The sequence below is a fragment of the Maniola jurtina genome, chromosome 15 (assembly GCF_905333055.1).
Source record: "Maniola jurtina chromosome 15, ilManJurt1.1, whole genome shotgun sequence".
In the NCBI taxonomy this organism is placed as follows: Eukaryota; Metazoa; Arthropoda; class Insecta; order Lepidoptera; family Nymphalidae; genus Maniola; species Maniola jurtina.
Genome location: NC_060043.1, coordinates 2,594,131 through 2,610,083, shown reverse-complemented (window position 1 = coordinate 2,610,083; position 15,953 = coordinate 2,594,131). Strand labels below are relative to the sequence as shown.

The window sequence follows — 15,953 nt, the reverse complement described above, 5'->3', positions numbered from 1 at the left end:
GTTCACCTACCAACGTCACCAACGTGGCCACTTTATGCGTACTTTTGATTTCATTTAAAAATATAAATTGTTCTACTCTTCGAACATATAATGACCACTTTCCCCCGAAAAGATCAAACGGTTCAATTTTACCGAACGGCATTTTACCACGTTACTATTTCACACGTTTTAACTCCCGACTCGTCGCCAATATTGCATACGTCAATCAAACACCGCGGTAGGTAGCTAACTGCTTTATTCATACACCCGCACTTATCCTACACTACAGTATAGTCCCGTTGTCCTTGCTAGTCGTTTAGCGGGATTTTGCCCACAGATCACATATAGATTGAATATTAAGAACGGACTTTAACAGGGCTCTCTCCGTCACTCGTTTCATACAATCGTAGTTCCAATTTCATTTGAATACTAGGCAACCAAAGTCCATGAAATTTTGCAGACATATTCAAGAAACTAATATCTGTGTCTGTGGTGTTTTAGATTTTTCTAAAAATATGTACTTTTAAAATTACAGGGGCTCAAAGATTTGTATGAAAATTTTTAAGACCGCGTAACTTTGAAACCGAATATTTTAACAGAAATCTGGAAAACCACAGACATAGATATTAGTTTCTAGAATATGTCTGCAAAATTTAATGGACTTTGGTTGCTTAATATTCAAATGAAATTGGAACTACGATTGTATGAAACGAATGACGGAGAGAGTCCTCTTAAAGTGCTAGCAAGTAGCAAGGTCACAAGGACAATATCTCCTAGCAACAACATGTCTGGCTTTATCGCCGCACCCGTAATCCCCTGGGCTTAGCGTTAGTAATTTTCCACCCCCTCGAACGATCTTGTTTCATTATTGTTAGTACCATAATATTTACTTTCACTGTACGCTGTGAGAGACTACTAACCTCCTTCTTATGAAACCAGTACCTACGCTTTTAGATCAAACCCAAATCATTTATTCAAATTGAATACCATTGTACACTTTTTTAACCCCCGACCCAAAAAGAGGGGTGTTATAAGTTTGACGGGTGTATCTGTGTATCTGTCTGTGGCATCGTAGCTCCTAAATTAATGAAACGATTTTAATTTAGTTTTTAGTTTGAAAGGTGGCTTGATCGAGAGTATTCTTAGCTATAATCCAAGAAAATCAGTTCAGCCGTTTGAAAGTTATCAGCTCTTTTCTAGTTACTGCAACCTTCACTTGTCTGGTGTGTTATATATTTTTAATTTAGACTTGTTTAAAAGAATATTAGCTAATGTCTCATATTCCTCTTTTCCCTCCAACTAAGCTTGAAGCTTGTGCTAGGAATAAGACAATAGTGCAGCGGGTAGGGTTTGAACCATTGATCTTTCGGAATACCTCCTTAACTATTGAGCTATTGAGGGCTCTACATCTTTTTGAGTGTCAATTGTGGAATTTGCAAGATAATGATAATTACAAAATTCAAACTAAAGCAACGAGAATTCCAAATGTGTAAAAAAGATCAATTTCTAGTCTTATCCAGTTGGACTTTGCGTGACTTAGATGCTGCTGCGAACCTTCCGAATAAGATATCAAAGTTCTAACTCCTAACCACTAAGCTTGTCTGCACGTCTTGTCTGGCTTGATGATCTTTACCTTATTTGGGACTCAAGTTCATTCTCTACACTTGCAATTATAAAGCAAGGTCAGAGGGAAAAACACACGGATAGTAGAACGTCGTAGCGACAAATGTCCGGTTTATCGCCGCACCCGTAATCCCCTGGGCTTTGCGTTAGTAATTTTCCACCCCCTCGAACGATCTTGTTTCATTATTCGTCGGTACATGTTGTACTTCACCGTACTACGGTCAAAGGCCATACTTTCCTTAGAAATGCATGAGCGCAGGTCATCTGCATTTCTTCAATGCATCCTTTACGGCCAAAGCTCGATGCTAAAATGAACAAACTTAGAGTATCTACTCATGTGCTTAGAGTATCTCTTATAAACACGATATACAAGAAAATACAGAGAGGAAAACTATTTTTATTCAAAACTAGAGGATGCCCGCGACTTCATCCGCGTGGATTTAGGTTTTTAAAGATCCCGTGGGATCTATTTGATTTTCCGGGATAAAATGCCTATGTCAATTACAGGGACGCAAGCTACCTCGGTACTTTTCATACAAATCGGTTAAGCGGATGGATTTTTAGGAATCCCGTGGGAACTATTTGATTTTTCGGGATAAATAGTAGCCTATTTCCGTCCCCGGGATATAAGCTAACCCTGTAGCTTTCGTCAGAATCGGTTAAACTGATGGGCCGTGAAAAGGTAGCAGACAGACAGACAGACAGACAGAAAGACAGACACACTTTCGCATTTATAATATTAGTATGGAAGTATGGATTAGTGTTCAATACTTCGATAGAGAAGCTTTTCGAACCAAACTTCGTTTCAAAAAGGGCACACGTAACACGATGATGACGAAAACCTACGTTTTGTAGGTACGTTAGAATAACTTTAACCACCTGTCTTGCAACTGGACCTAGGTACTTACACGTATAGCGAACCCTTCCACAATATATTTGCGGTTCAACGTCGCATCACAAGTATTGTGAAAGAGCCCTTAGACTGTGTCTAGCAACAAAAATGTCCGGTTTATCGGCGTACCCCGTAATCCCCCGGGCTTAGTAATTTTCCACCCCCTCGAACCCCCAACACTCTTGTTTCATTACCGATTACCGAGTTAATGGTGTCGTCACGGTGTCGTGCTCACGGTATATTAAAAAGCAACTCTACTATAGGTATCTATGTAAACTTTTTATTTTATTTTATTCGAAGGCAACACAGGTGTGATCTCATTGATATTAAGTGATCAAGTCATCTAAAATGCACATGCCTCCTCTCAGACTAATAACAGCTCAAAATTAAAAAAAAAACCCGATACGAAAACCTCCATAAGAAAACTAGAAAAGAGCTGATAACTTTCAAATTTTCTTGGATTATTATTTTAGCTAAGAACACTCTCGATCAAGCCACCTTTCAAACAAAAAAACTAAATTAAAATCGGTTTATATTCAATCGTTTAGGAGCTACGATACCACAGACAGTTACACAGATACACACGCCAAACTTATAACACCCCTCTTTTTGGGTCGGGGGTTAAAAATAAATAAGCCATTGCCCACCCCACTGGCCAAGTAACACAACTGTAAACCATGCATTTTCCTTCACCGTTAAAGCGAGTTATATTGCTTAAAACGCACATTTATTCAAGGATGATATAAAAGCTTAATTTGCTATAATCCGCCAAACCAACGAAATCTGTATGGTACGCAGCACCACACAAATTCCAACACCACTCGACGCGCGTTTCGCCCCGACACCGGAGCATCCTCAGGAGATGTAGACCTCACAATGTCTGATTGCAAAGGTGTCTTTGGTTTGGCGGATTATAGCAAATGAAGCTTTTATATCATCCTTGTATATCATGGACTTCCGCAAAATAACGCCTGCTTCTATAATGCACATTTATTCGAAAACTTATAAGTAGTGAAGTTGGCTAATGTTTGGAATACTTTTCCGCGATTTGTGTTTCCTATCAATTACAATCCGGGTATCTTTAAAAAAATTGTGAACAGGCATCTTCTAGGTAAACGCGTCCCATCTTACGCTACATCATCACTTTCTATCAGGTGTGATTGATGAATGAATAATAATAAAAAAAGTTAAAGATGCGTGCCCGGGATCAAACGCCTGACCTATCACGGTTCTAATGCTGCTTAAAGCCGCAAAATTAATGTTTCGATCTGTAGCATATCGTACCTATAGGTTACTCCAGCGTAAACCAGCCTTAAGCATATACCTAAGTAATTAGTTTCAGTGAATTGCTAGTAAGCGTGAACACATTAAAGCACCTGGCTAATTGCGCGTTAATTCAATTAATAACTACATAGCGGCTGCACTTAAATGCTTGATTAAATAATTTGTACCGATGTTAAGGTCAATGCACATCGCACGCTACAGAGCTTAATTACGGGCGGTCTTTTTTACCACGGGCCATGATTTTAAGCTTACACAATGAGCCAACGAGCAAAACTTCTAGTTTTTATTTTGAATGCTCTATTAGCGAATTAAGGCCGATTCACACCTAGCACGTACACGTGACACGTGCGTAATGACGCGCGTAAACCCCTAACATACTGGGTTACGCATTCGTCCACGCTTTACGTAAGCGGTGTACCATGTTTCGTACAGTTTCATACATTACAACGCAATGGTACGCGCTACATTTACGCTTACGCAGCGCTTACGCAGCCTGTATGAACGAGCTGTTATACCTCTGGCTTGTGGGCTCCCTGACGTACCTACCAGGTGTTTTATTCGCCAATATATCACCCGCTTAGCGACTAACTTTATACCATCGAGCGTCTTTGCAGTCATTTTTATACGACCAAGCTTTAATTAGTTTTCAGTGTAATAGCTAGCAAGCAATTACGTGAAGACATTAAAGTACCTAGCTGATTGCACGTTAATTCAAGTAATAGCTACCTACATACCGCCTGCACTTAAACACTTGAATTAAATAACTCGTAGCGGCATTCTTAAGGGCCACGGAAGAAAGAAAAAATGTTTATTTTGTATATTATGCCACACATCACATGTGGAAAGGACATACATATTACATATGCATGCAGGTCAAACACGTCATACGTAGTCCTCTTTTGGGCTTCGCCGCAGTCAACTAGAAATGAGGCTCTTGCGGTTCTTGCGGCTCGTCGAATGGTGTGCGATAACCTTTACATAGACGTGGTGTGAAATATAATTTGCTGTCTACTCTAATTTACATGTTATGTTCAAAGTTTCTTAAGTGTTATCCAAGGTTTCTACGTGAAATTATCGTTACACAAATTTTAGTACTACCGAATAGATTAACGTAGACAGTGATATAAATTGGTTCAAGGTAGAGCTTTGAACAATATTATACATATCTATGAAGATTATTATTACACTTTCTTCAGTGATATAACATAACTCGCATACAAAAATAATATTTCCAGGCCAAGCAGGTAGCAAGTTGACTCTTGATAAATGATAATTCAAACTCAACGTGGCACCTGCCAGGCCGCTGATACGAAATGCGAAATGTAATACTGTATTAATGTATTATGCATTCGGTGGGCGGCGCTTCGCCAACATCCAATTATGGTAATCTCAACTCGATATGAAATAAGCTTTTGATATGTCTGTCTCACGCACTGTTCGTGCTGCCAATAATGGATTATGTACCATTGGTTTCCATTGGTTGGATTTGGCAATCCATGGAACATGGATCTGAGACGGTGACATGGGTGTAAGGAGTGAACTAAAGTGAGGAAAGTCATGGGAAACTCTCGCTTTGATCCCGAAATCGACATCTGTCAAATATTAGGCTTGGGGTGAGATCAAAGAAACCTAGCTGTTGTATAGCCAAATGTAGATAACATTTGACGCCTGCCAGTGTAGGTGAAGCCTCAACGTTTTGTTAGAAGTTCCATAAGGGCCGGCGCACATATGGCGGAGCGCTGCGCAGAGCATGTCCGTGAAGTTTTCTAATCGCGTGACACATTACGCAAATTCCTACGAGAGAATGCGCGAGCACGCGCTCGGATGCGCGAGTATCCGCACGGATGCACAATTGATTTTAGATACTATTTCAATGAGGACAATGTCGATAATATTTTGACTATGAAAAATGCTCTGCGCTGCGCTCCGCCATAATATGTGCCCTGGCCCTAACTGTCGTGAAGTGTGACATGGGTTTGATAGGAAAACTCAGAGTAAGTTTGCGAGCAATGGAGAGAGCAGACCAGAATAACTGAGAAAGCTCAACGGTTCTTCTAAGGATCTCCTCATTCTTGATTTGATCATGTAGAAAAACCCGAGTAAGTATATCTTTATCCATCGCCCGCTGAGTGACAAGATGGACAGATGACAAAAACATGTCTCAAGGAGCATGTGGAAGTTGCTACAACAGATTTATGTCCAGCTGTGGGAATCTATCGTTTGATAATGATGATGATTCATAGCTTTATATTTGGTATACCTACAAACAAGTAGGTATATTTATATTTCACAGGTCTCAAAATGAATGCATAAATCGGATTTCCTCGCAAATCCTCCGTATCGTTATGTTGGTTTTGAAAATGAAACTTGTTATTTTCCTACTTCACATCACAATGAGTGTCGCTACCACTCCAATACGAGCCGAGTCGCTGCGAGCTAAGGGAAGTTTACTTTGAACATTTACATTTCAAACTAACTGGAGTTCAGCGTGCTTAGTACGAGGTTGTACATCTCACCAACGTTGATAGAATTCGAGCGTCGAGACACTTTTTTTCTCTCTCTTGTCTGGCTCGTCGCTCGTCTGGTCAGTTTTAACAAAAAAAAACTCTCCAAAAAGGCAGAGCACGCCCGCCAGCCAACACCAACACAGACGAAGTCCTAGAGACACTTCAGTTAAACGCTAAAGAAAAAAACTGGTCAAGTTAGAACCGGACTCACACATGAAGGGTTTCGTACTGTCGTACAGTGGAAAACGCGTTAATAATATTGTTACCTGAAAAATTTCATGATTCTAGGTTTAGATAGGTTTTGATTCCCTTGACTGGCTTTGAAAGACTCACCTACAGACACAACAAAAATACGGAACCCTAAAAAAGGCCTTAAGGCCTCATTCTTACAAGAGCTATTTTAACGTCCGTTAAAAAAGCGTTCAAATAGAACAAATGCATTCCCAAGTATCTGTTCACACGACAACGCTTTTCTTTGTATGTTCAGCGCAACGCCCGGGTTTTAACGGAACGCTTTGTTAACGCTCGTGTGAATTAGGGCTAAATTAAGGAGCCTCAAGACCATTTATTCTGTTACTTCGACGTTTCGATCTCGAATTCTATCGACGTTGGGTGAGAAGAAAAATCTCATACTAAGCAGATAAATCTTCCTTCCTATCTCCTCGCTTGGTTTGTATAAGACTTTCTTTTGTTTGAACACAATGCAAGTCGGAAGTACGTCTCATTTCTACTAGTAATTACTTATTATAACTTCTTCTTGAGAATGAAACTGGAATTTTAATTGAGTTGAAACTCTGAGGAAGCTAGGAGTTACTCGGAGTTCATCACATCAATCATGACAGGAATAATTATTATCATCAATCCATCACTAACTAGGCCCTCTACTAAGCATACGTCTCCTCTAAGAATGAAAAGAGATCATTGTCTAATCACGGTGTGCAAATTGAAGTCAAGAAAACCTGGGTTCTTCCTGTTGGCCGTCACTTGGCTGGTTTTTTTTTTTTTTAATTATGTAGACTAGCGCTTGGCTGCAATCAGACCTGCTAGCAAGTGATGATGCAGCCTAAGATGGAGCGCGCTTGCCTAGAAGTTGCCTATTCACTTTTTTTTTATTCTCATCAGTAATGAGTTTAGCTAGTAATTCACAATAACAGAAAAGATACAAGCACAGTAAAAAACTCAAAGTCAAAATCATTTATTTAATACCTAGTATAGTAGTATAGTAGGTACAATTGTACTCCTTTTGATGGTCGAAATTGTTATATTTGTACGATATAGGTGGTGATAATTAATTACGTAACTTAAAACTAAAGTTACGAGGGTTCCAAATGCGCCCAAGTCTGAGAAGAGCCCACAACAAACTCAGCCGGGTATTCTTTTTTTTTATTATCACTACTTTACAAAATCACATATAAACTTATTAGAACTATCAAAGCTGACTGGCAACTCATTCCCAAGCTTTCGTATCATTTAAATAATCCTTTACATTAAAATAGGATTTTCCAATCAGTTTACGTTTTACGAAAACTTTGACCACTTTACAATACTTTCGTATTGAAAGACATCTCCATATGTCTTCTGGAAGCTTATTATAAAAAAGTACACTCAAAGTTTCACCTTATGCAGTAAGTAGGTAACTCGTATGTTTAACTGTCTTATTTTTTTTTTTTATAAAAAAATATTAGCCATGCTGATCATGACTAATACTCCCCTTTCCCCTCCAATTAAGCGTAAAGCTTGTCAAGCCAGGAGTGGGTACGACAATAGTGCAACGGGCGGGGTTTGAACCGCCGACCTTTCGGAATTCAGTCCGCTTCTCAACCGGTGAGCTATCGAGGCTCTAAATAAAATAATAAAGTAATACTTCTTCTTTATAAAACATAAATAATATATAAAAAATTTGATAGATAGTTTTGGAACATACCTACTCATATACGGAAATATTTACCTACCGGAGAAAAAAGCGTTTTTCAATAAAACCCTTTTTGAGATAAGGAAAAATCTAAGGCTATCCATATTTTTTATTTATGTTGTTGTTTGTCCTATATTAGAGTTTCGGCGTCGCACAAATCCTTTATTTTATTGCCTTGGATATTACATAGCATACTATTTATATGTAGGTTTATATTGCGTAAGACTGATTCCCCCTTGGCGAAAATCCAAAAGACACTGAAGGACGATATAGGATCAAGGATATGAATTGAGTAGCTAGAGAACAAAACTGTATAATTCCGGGAAATAAAATTTTACAAGAGGAGTGATTACTTAATTAAGGTATTGGAACATTACTGTAGTTATAACATTTTGATAATTACGAGCTTTGGACTCAATTTTAGCACCATTTTAGGCCGGTTAGTTTAGAAATAAGTTCAAGTCTGTATTCAGTGATCGAAATCTTGAACTTTGGACTCACTTTCAGTATTGTTAGGCCGTTTTGCTAGGAAATGAGTTCAGATTTGTATTCGGTGGGTCAAAACCCTTGCATATTATGATACCCCACTTAGTATAGGTAGTTATCTTACTTTGAAAAATTGAAACACTTTTTTTTGAGATGTAACCACAAATTCACGGTTTTCGAATTTTTCCCCTTACTTGAGCTATAAGACCTACCTACCTGCCAAATCTCATGATTCTAGGTCAACGGGAAGTTCCCTATAGGTTTTCTTGACAGACGCGACAGACAGACAACAAAGTGATCCTATAAGGGTTCCGTTTTTCCTTTTGAGGTGCGAAACCCTAAAAATGGAGCGAAAGGGAATTTTTCCATGATATTAATATGACAAAGCCTCAGTAAGACTCTCTGCCGACAAATTGGATCTCTGCTGATATCATGCCGTGTCAAACTGCCCGGAAATCACGCTACATTCTATGTGTGCGACGGCGATAAACCATAGAACTAAGGACTTCGCCTGTGTTGGTGTTAGCTGGCGGGCGTGCTCTGCCTTTTTGGAGTGTTTTTTTTTTGTTAAAACTGACTGGAAAGCGCTCTAAGGGGGTACCGTTCGTTTGTCGGCGAGCGCCGGCACAGACGGGGTCCTTACTTGTATAGTTTCCCTAACTTGTTACAAATAACTATAAACTTGACATTGGCTAATCTTTGTAAAGCCAGACGAGAGAGAAAAAAAAGGAAAGAAAAATATTTTTCGTGGTGCAACACGAACTATTAATTATATTAGTACTTATTATTAACTTCGGGAGCCGCTGGATTCAGGCGGCGCACGACCGTGGTGTTTGGAAGTCCCTATGACAAACCTATGTCCAGCTGTGGACGTCAATTGGTTGATAATGATGATGATGATTGACATCGTCCCAGAAGCGGGTATTTATATACCTTTTTAACCGACTTCAAAAAAAGAAGGCTATGTATTTGACCCGTATGTAAGGTGAAATTATTGCATCAAAAACCTGTCGCACTTATGACCTTTTCTATAAACACGCCACACACACCTAAAGCATGTGCATAACCGTGTCATGAGAATATGATCATAAGGTGCTAAACGACTTACGGCCTTTGACTGTACCTATAATATGAATGTATTCCTGTTATTATCTCAGACTAATAAATCGATTTTGAGAATTTTTTACTCTGCTTTCCTAATACACACATATTATCATAATTGGCACAAGTTTTCTATATGGAATTAAAATATTTATTTTAATGTCATTAATTTGTGCTCTCATGGGACAAAGCCTTTTTAATAAGTTTACGCAGGATACTTAGGTCCAACACGTATAAAGGTTTCACGAGGGAATTAAAATTTATCTAATTCAGCTAAGCCTTGTCGAAATTTTCATTTTGATTAGGGAGCGATTGCTTTCGCAACCTCTGAATTAATTATCACGATCTAATAACTGAAAGTAATTGTCTCGTTTGAAAATGGAGACTAAAATAAAAACGTTAAGAGGGCTCCTCCGTCACTCGTTTCATACAATCGTAGTTCCAATTTCATTTGAATATTAAGCAACCAAAGTCCATGAAATTTTGCAGACATATTCTAGAAACTAATATCTATGTCTGTGGTTTTCCAGATTTCTGTTAAAATATTCGGTTTCAAAGTTACGCGGTCTTAAAAATTTTCATACAAATCTTTGAGCCCCTGTAATTTTAAAACTACATATTTTTAGAAAAATCTAAAACACCACAGACACAGATATTAGTTTCTAGTATATGTCTGCAAAATTTCATGGACTTTGGTTGCTTAATATTCAAATGAAATTGGAACTACGATTGTATGAAACGAGTGACGGAGAGAGCCCTGTTAAAACAACCTGTAAAATATATATACTTACTAATTATATCAAGATGGTTTCCACGTTACAGTCAGATAATTATCAATTTAATTCAAATCAGTTTAAGAGCGATTACGCACTCATTCAATCTGAGTCCGTGAAAATAATATAACTCCGTCATCCGTGACAATATATCGGATGTGCCTCGGATTAAAAACGGACATTATGACGTAATATGTCAAAGGTGTCAACTAGCTTGGATTTGGGTCAGAGATCGGATTAGCGCGTAAGCAATATCCGAATTCGGTCTGAGTTTTTTATAAGTATCCGTATATTCACAGATTCGGAGCGGATCAGTGCGTAACCGTTCTTAATGTTATTCTGTTACTGTCATTTATTTAAAAAAAAACTTGAATCACGAAAATTAGGGAATTTACGAATGATATAAGAATTATGCTTATCTCATAAGACCACATCGATATAAAAAGGGTGCTCACAATTTATCCGATAAGAAAGTCGGGATTTCGCAAATCAACGCACAACTTGAGCAAAATACTGTATTCTTCGTTTGTGTAGACGTTACCATTTCTTTTTATGTTATTGAGCTGCGTGTCTTGCGATTTATTTATCGAAAAACGGTTTGCACAGTCCTATATCTGCGCCGTGCAATTCCATGTATAGACGGATTAATCTAGGGCTTTTTGTACTTAGGTATACACACTTACCAGTTATTGAAAAATCCCATGGGAACTCCCGTGGATCTAAATTATCCCAAAAATATTTCCATCAATTACTACCCATTACACCCATATTATAAATGCGAAAGTGTGTTTGTTTATTGGGTTTGTCCTTCAATCACGCCGCAACGGAGCAACAGCTGATTTACATGATTTTTCTTCATGGATATAGTTTAAGACCTGGAATGTGACAAAATATGCTACTCTTTATCCCGGAAAACCAAAGGTTTCTTCGGGATTTTCAAAAAACTTACTCCACGCGGATGATGTCTACTACAGCTAATCTTACTAATGTTAGAAATGCGAAAGTTTGTATGTTTGTATGGATATTTGTTACTCTTTCACGCAAAAACTGCTGGATGGATTTGACTGAAATCCGGAATAGAGATAGATTATACCCTGGATTAACACAAAGGCATATACTTTTTATCTCGAAATCAATGAGTTTCCACGGGATTTTTAAAAACCTATATCCACAGGACCGAAGTCGCGGGCATCAGTTAGTATATGATAAATGGAAGGTTCCACTCAGCAATGAGGAATATTACTCAGAGAGAGACAGATAATTAAGAAACATGATAATGACACCCTAATGATGTAAATGATAAGACTCAAGTGGTACCCTCGTTAAAACAATCTCGGAAACAAAGTTCTCGTCACCGCCTGCGGGTATCGTGCCCACTCATCATTTACAAAACATTTATAATTTAATTTTCATCTCGAATTTACAAAGATAATTTCTGAAGATACCTGATGACAATAAGAAGTACCTGTAATTAATGTTTCTACTCACTAAACCCTTTTAATCTTCCAGTTTTCCCCTCCCACTAAGCGCAAAGCTTGTGCTACGAGTAGGAGTAAGTACGACAATAATGCAACGGGTGGGGTTTGAACCGGCAACTTTCGAATTTCAGTGCACTCCTTTAACTGTTGAGCTACTGAGGCTCTTTTATCTTGTGGGAGGTAATGCCTTGGCTCGTTACCACCCTATCGGCAAAGCCTTACCGTTATGTGATTTAACGAACTTTTTGTCTGTTAGTCCTAATAAAAAAAAAAAAACGTTCCAGTACGATACTTCCACGCAGGTACTGATCAGGGGTATGGGTTTAATGAAATTGCCATAACCCTACCAAGTTAGCCTTCCAGCTTAGACTGCATCGTCACTCACCACCAGGTGAGATCCCTGTCAGGGGCTAACTCGTATTGGAATAGAAAAAAAATCCCTCGGTGGCCATCCTCAGCGCATGTTGAGAGCTTCTGGGCACTCTAAAGAACTTGCGCCGGTGTCTCTCTTGTGTGATTCCCATTGAGCTTATCCTGGTAGATGACCCTGACCTGTACTTGCATGGTACGACAGCTTGCGCCACACCAAATCGTTGTCTTCCTAGGGTCACTGGCCAGGGTGGCATGGCCCCATTCTAGCCACATGCAACCCCGAGGCCAGAGAGGGAGGATAGGTAAAATGTAAAATTAATGTTCGTATCTGTGTATACAGCTACCCTGTCCACCCCACGTCTTCAATTTGGTAAGGTGGCATAAATCATCCCTGAATTATCCCTAAATCATCCCAAACTAAAGAAACTCGACTAAAAATAAATGTTGAGTACATTCCTACGGTTCATTGCGTCATATAACATTTTCGGGACCTTTTCTTTTTTAAGGTTTTCTTATTTACTTACGCAATCCTTGAAAAGAGGAAGTAAGATTAAATCTTAATGAGATATTTAGAAAATAGAATTATTTGTGGTTTGGATTTTTTGTTCTTTTGTTGTTTATTCACACTAATTTTCTTTTCTTCTCTATCTCTTTATTCTCTCTCTATAGTCGTATTGCGGTTGTATTCCTCATTACTGAGGGTCGTGATCCCTTTCCATTATCTCCTTATTAGGATATATCTCCTTACTAGATAGAGGATGCCCACGACTTCGTTCGCGTGGATTTAGGTTTTTTAAGATCCCGTGGGAACTGTTTGATTTTCCGGGATTAAAAGTTGCCTATGTCAATTACAGGGACGCAAGCTACCTCAGTACCTTTCATACAAATCGGTTAAGCGGATGGGTTTTTGAGAATCCCGGGGGAACTCTTTGATTTTCCGGGATAAAAAATTGCCTATGTCCGTCCCCGGGATATAAAAAAAAAAATACAAAAATATTTATTTCGGTATAAAACAAGTTTACATATAACATAGAAATTGGGACCGTCCCAGTAAGTGACTAGTATTAAACTAGTACTTGTGGCGGGCGGCCCCGCTCTTCCATAGCATATTCTGTTACAATGGAAATAAATAAGTAGTTTCTAAAAGTAATAAGCAAATTAATTATTAAACAAATGAGAGTAAAAAATAAGCAATAATAGGTAATTTTAGAGTTACAGTTATATAAAATTAAATAGTAAATCTACTGCTAAATACAAGATGTGTGTGTGTGTGTGTGTGTGTGTGTGTGTGTGTGTGTGTGTGTGTGTGTGCGTGTGTGTGTGTGTGTGTGTGTGTGCGTGCGTGCGTGTGTGTGTGGGTGGGTGGGTGGGTGGGTGGGTGTTTGTGTGGGTGTGACCGTGTGCATGGATGTGTGTAGGTACGTGACAGTGCTTGGGATTTAAAGCTCAGTGCTTTAAAAATAAATAAATGTGAATTTAAATTTTGGACATGAAAGTACGTGCACTTTTTGTTAAGTATGCACTTGTTGCATCAGATCTTCGGTTTCATGATAATTTAATTTAAGCAACCACTCAACAAGAACTTTTTTGCAATTATGAAATGATAATGGATAAATATTTAATTTATTATTAACTATGTTGTAAAGATGACTCGATTTCCTATTAAATTGCTGTGACGCAAATTTTGTTTTACTTGGAATTGAATATAAAACCTTGTTCCTTCTTGTCTTTTTAAGTTTGTCAGTGTCAAAAGGTACATTTTTATGCACTTTCAATAATGAGAATAATATATACAATTTTCGAACCGTTAGCAATTCACTTTGTCTATACAGGTCTAAAGTTGGAAATCTATATGGTTTGAAAAACATTACTTTCAGTAAGGACCTTTGACCTCGTTCCACTTCAAGAAACTTTATTTTTGAAGCTGCACCCCATACTGGGATGCAGTATCCCAAGATGGATTGACCCAATGTTACATAAATCTGCGTTAACAATTTTTTCGTCGTCACATGCCTCAGAGTTTTAAAAATCCAGATAAGTTTCCTGATTCTGCCATTTACAAATTCGACATGCGGATGCCACGAGAGTCGCCAATCTAACATTATGCCAAGATATTTGATTGTGCTTACTTTACTAAGGACAGGACAGTTACAGTTTACAGAACTTAGATTATTACATTTATGAATCTTAACTTGGAAATCATTGCTAGGCTGAGTTTTTGAATTGATTGTAAATAAATATAAGCTAACCCTGTACCAAATTGGGCCGTGAAAAGGTAGCCGACAGACAGACAGACACACTTTCGCATTTATAATATTAAGTATGGATTGATAGATATAGTATTATTTAAGTAAACATCTTGATATAATTTTATCGCCACACAAAACTTTCTTCAAAGATTAATTGCAAAACTATAGCCGTTAAGACAGTTTGATTAACCTGAGCTCATCCTAAGCTAAAAGGAAAAGTTGTTCTTACATGCCAACGTAAATTGCCTTTCTTGATCCTTAACAGAGCTCTCTCCGTCACTTACTCCATACAATCGTAGTTCCCATTTCATTTGAATATTAAGCAACCAAAGTCCATGAAATTTTGCAGACATAGTCTAGAAACTAATATCTGTGTCTGTGGTGTTTTAGATTTTTCTAAAAATATGTAGTTTTAAAATTACAGGGGCTCAAAGATTTGTATTTTTCTTTAAAAAAAGGCCCAACTTTGTGCTCGTTTTTCTAGACAACGAAGCAATTTAATGAAATTTGGAAAAACCACAGACCTAGAAAATTTAATGAATATTATGTAGTAAAAAAATTATCGTTATATATTTTATATTGTTATAATTATGTGGGAACTACGAAAACCAGAAATTACACCCAGAAATCTTGAAAATTTCGTGCTGTCTCGATTTGTGCAAGCGGGGTGGTGAAGTGCGGGGGACGACACGTGAAACTGACAGAAACGGACAGTCTAAACACACGGGCCACATTTAGACTGCACCCGACTCCAAACTTGTCGATAGGTCTAACTAAATACATTTCAACTTGCGTTAGACGTATGCGTTACCTACTCAGACGTTGCCTGTAGATAAAAATATGTCTCATGTTTGCTGGCAATAGCGCATGCATCAAACCCTGCAAGTTGCAACTCTCTTGCAACCTATTCCTCACGCAATACGCACAGCTTTAATATTATAATTTTTGACAATGTATACTATATGTAATGCCATATCACAGGTCACTCTCTGATTTATTGCTAACAATTTACTTCCAAATGCAAAGAAATCTAAGTGTGTTGAATTCACACTGCCCAATACCAGGACCTTAAATGACATAAATTCATTGATAAATAATCATATGTTGAAAATAAAGGAGAACCCCGTGTTTCTCGGTATAATGTTAGATGCAAAGCTTCTATGGAACACCCACATATCAACACTTGATGGTAAACTCAGCTCTGCTGCTTACACTGTTAGAAAAATTCGACAGGTACTGACGTGGAAACTGCAAAAATTGTATATTTTGACTATTTTCACTGTATTATGTCTTACAG

At 38.1% G+C, this 15,953-nt stretch overlaps 1 protein-coding gene across 1 annotated transcript in view; it reads left to right on the top strand.

Moving 5' to 3' along the window:
* LOC123872428 (calmodulin-A-like) overlaps nucleotides 1-15,953 on the top strand; it is a 205,707-nt gene that overhangs the window by 40,126 nt on the left and 149,628 nt on the right. The gene's annotated exons all lie outside the window — the stretch shown is intronic.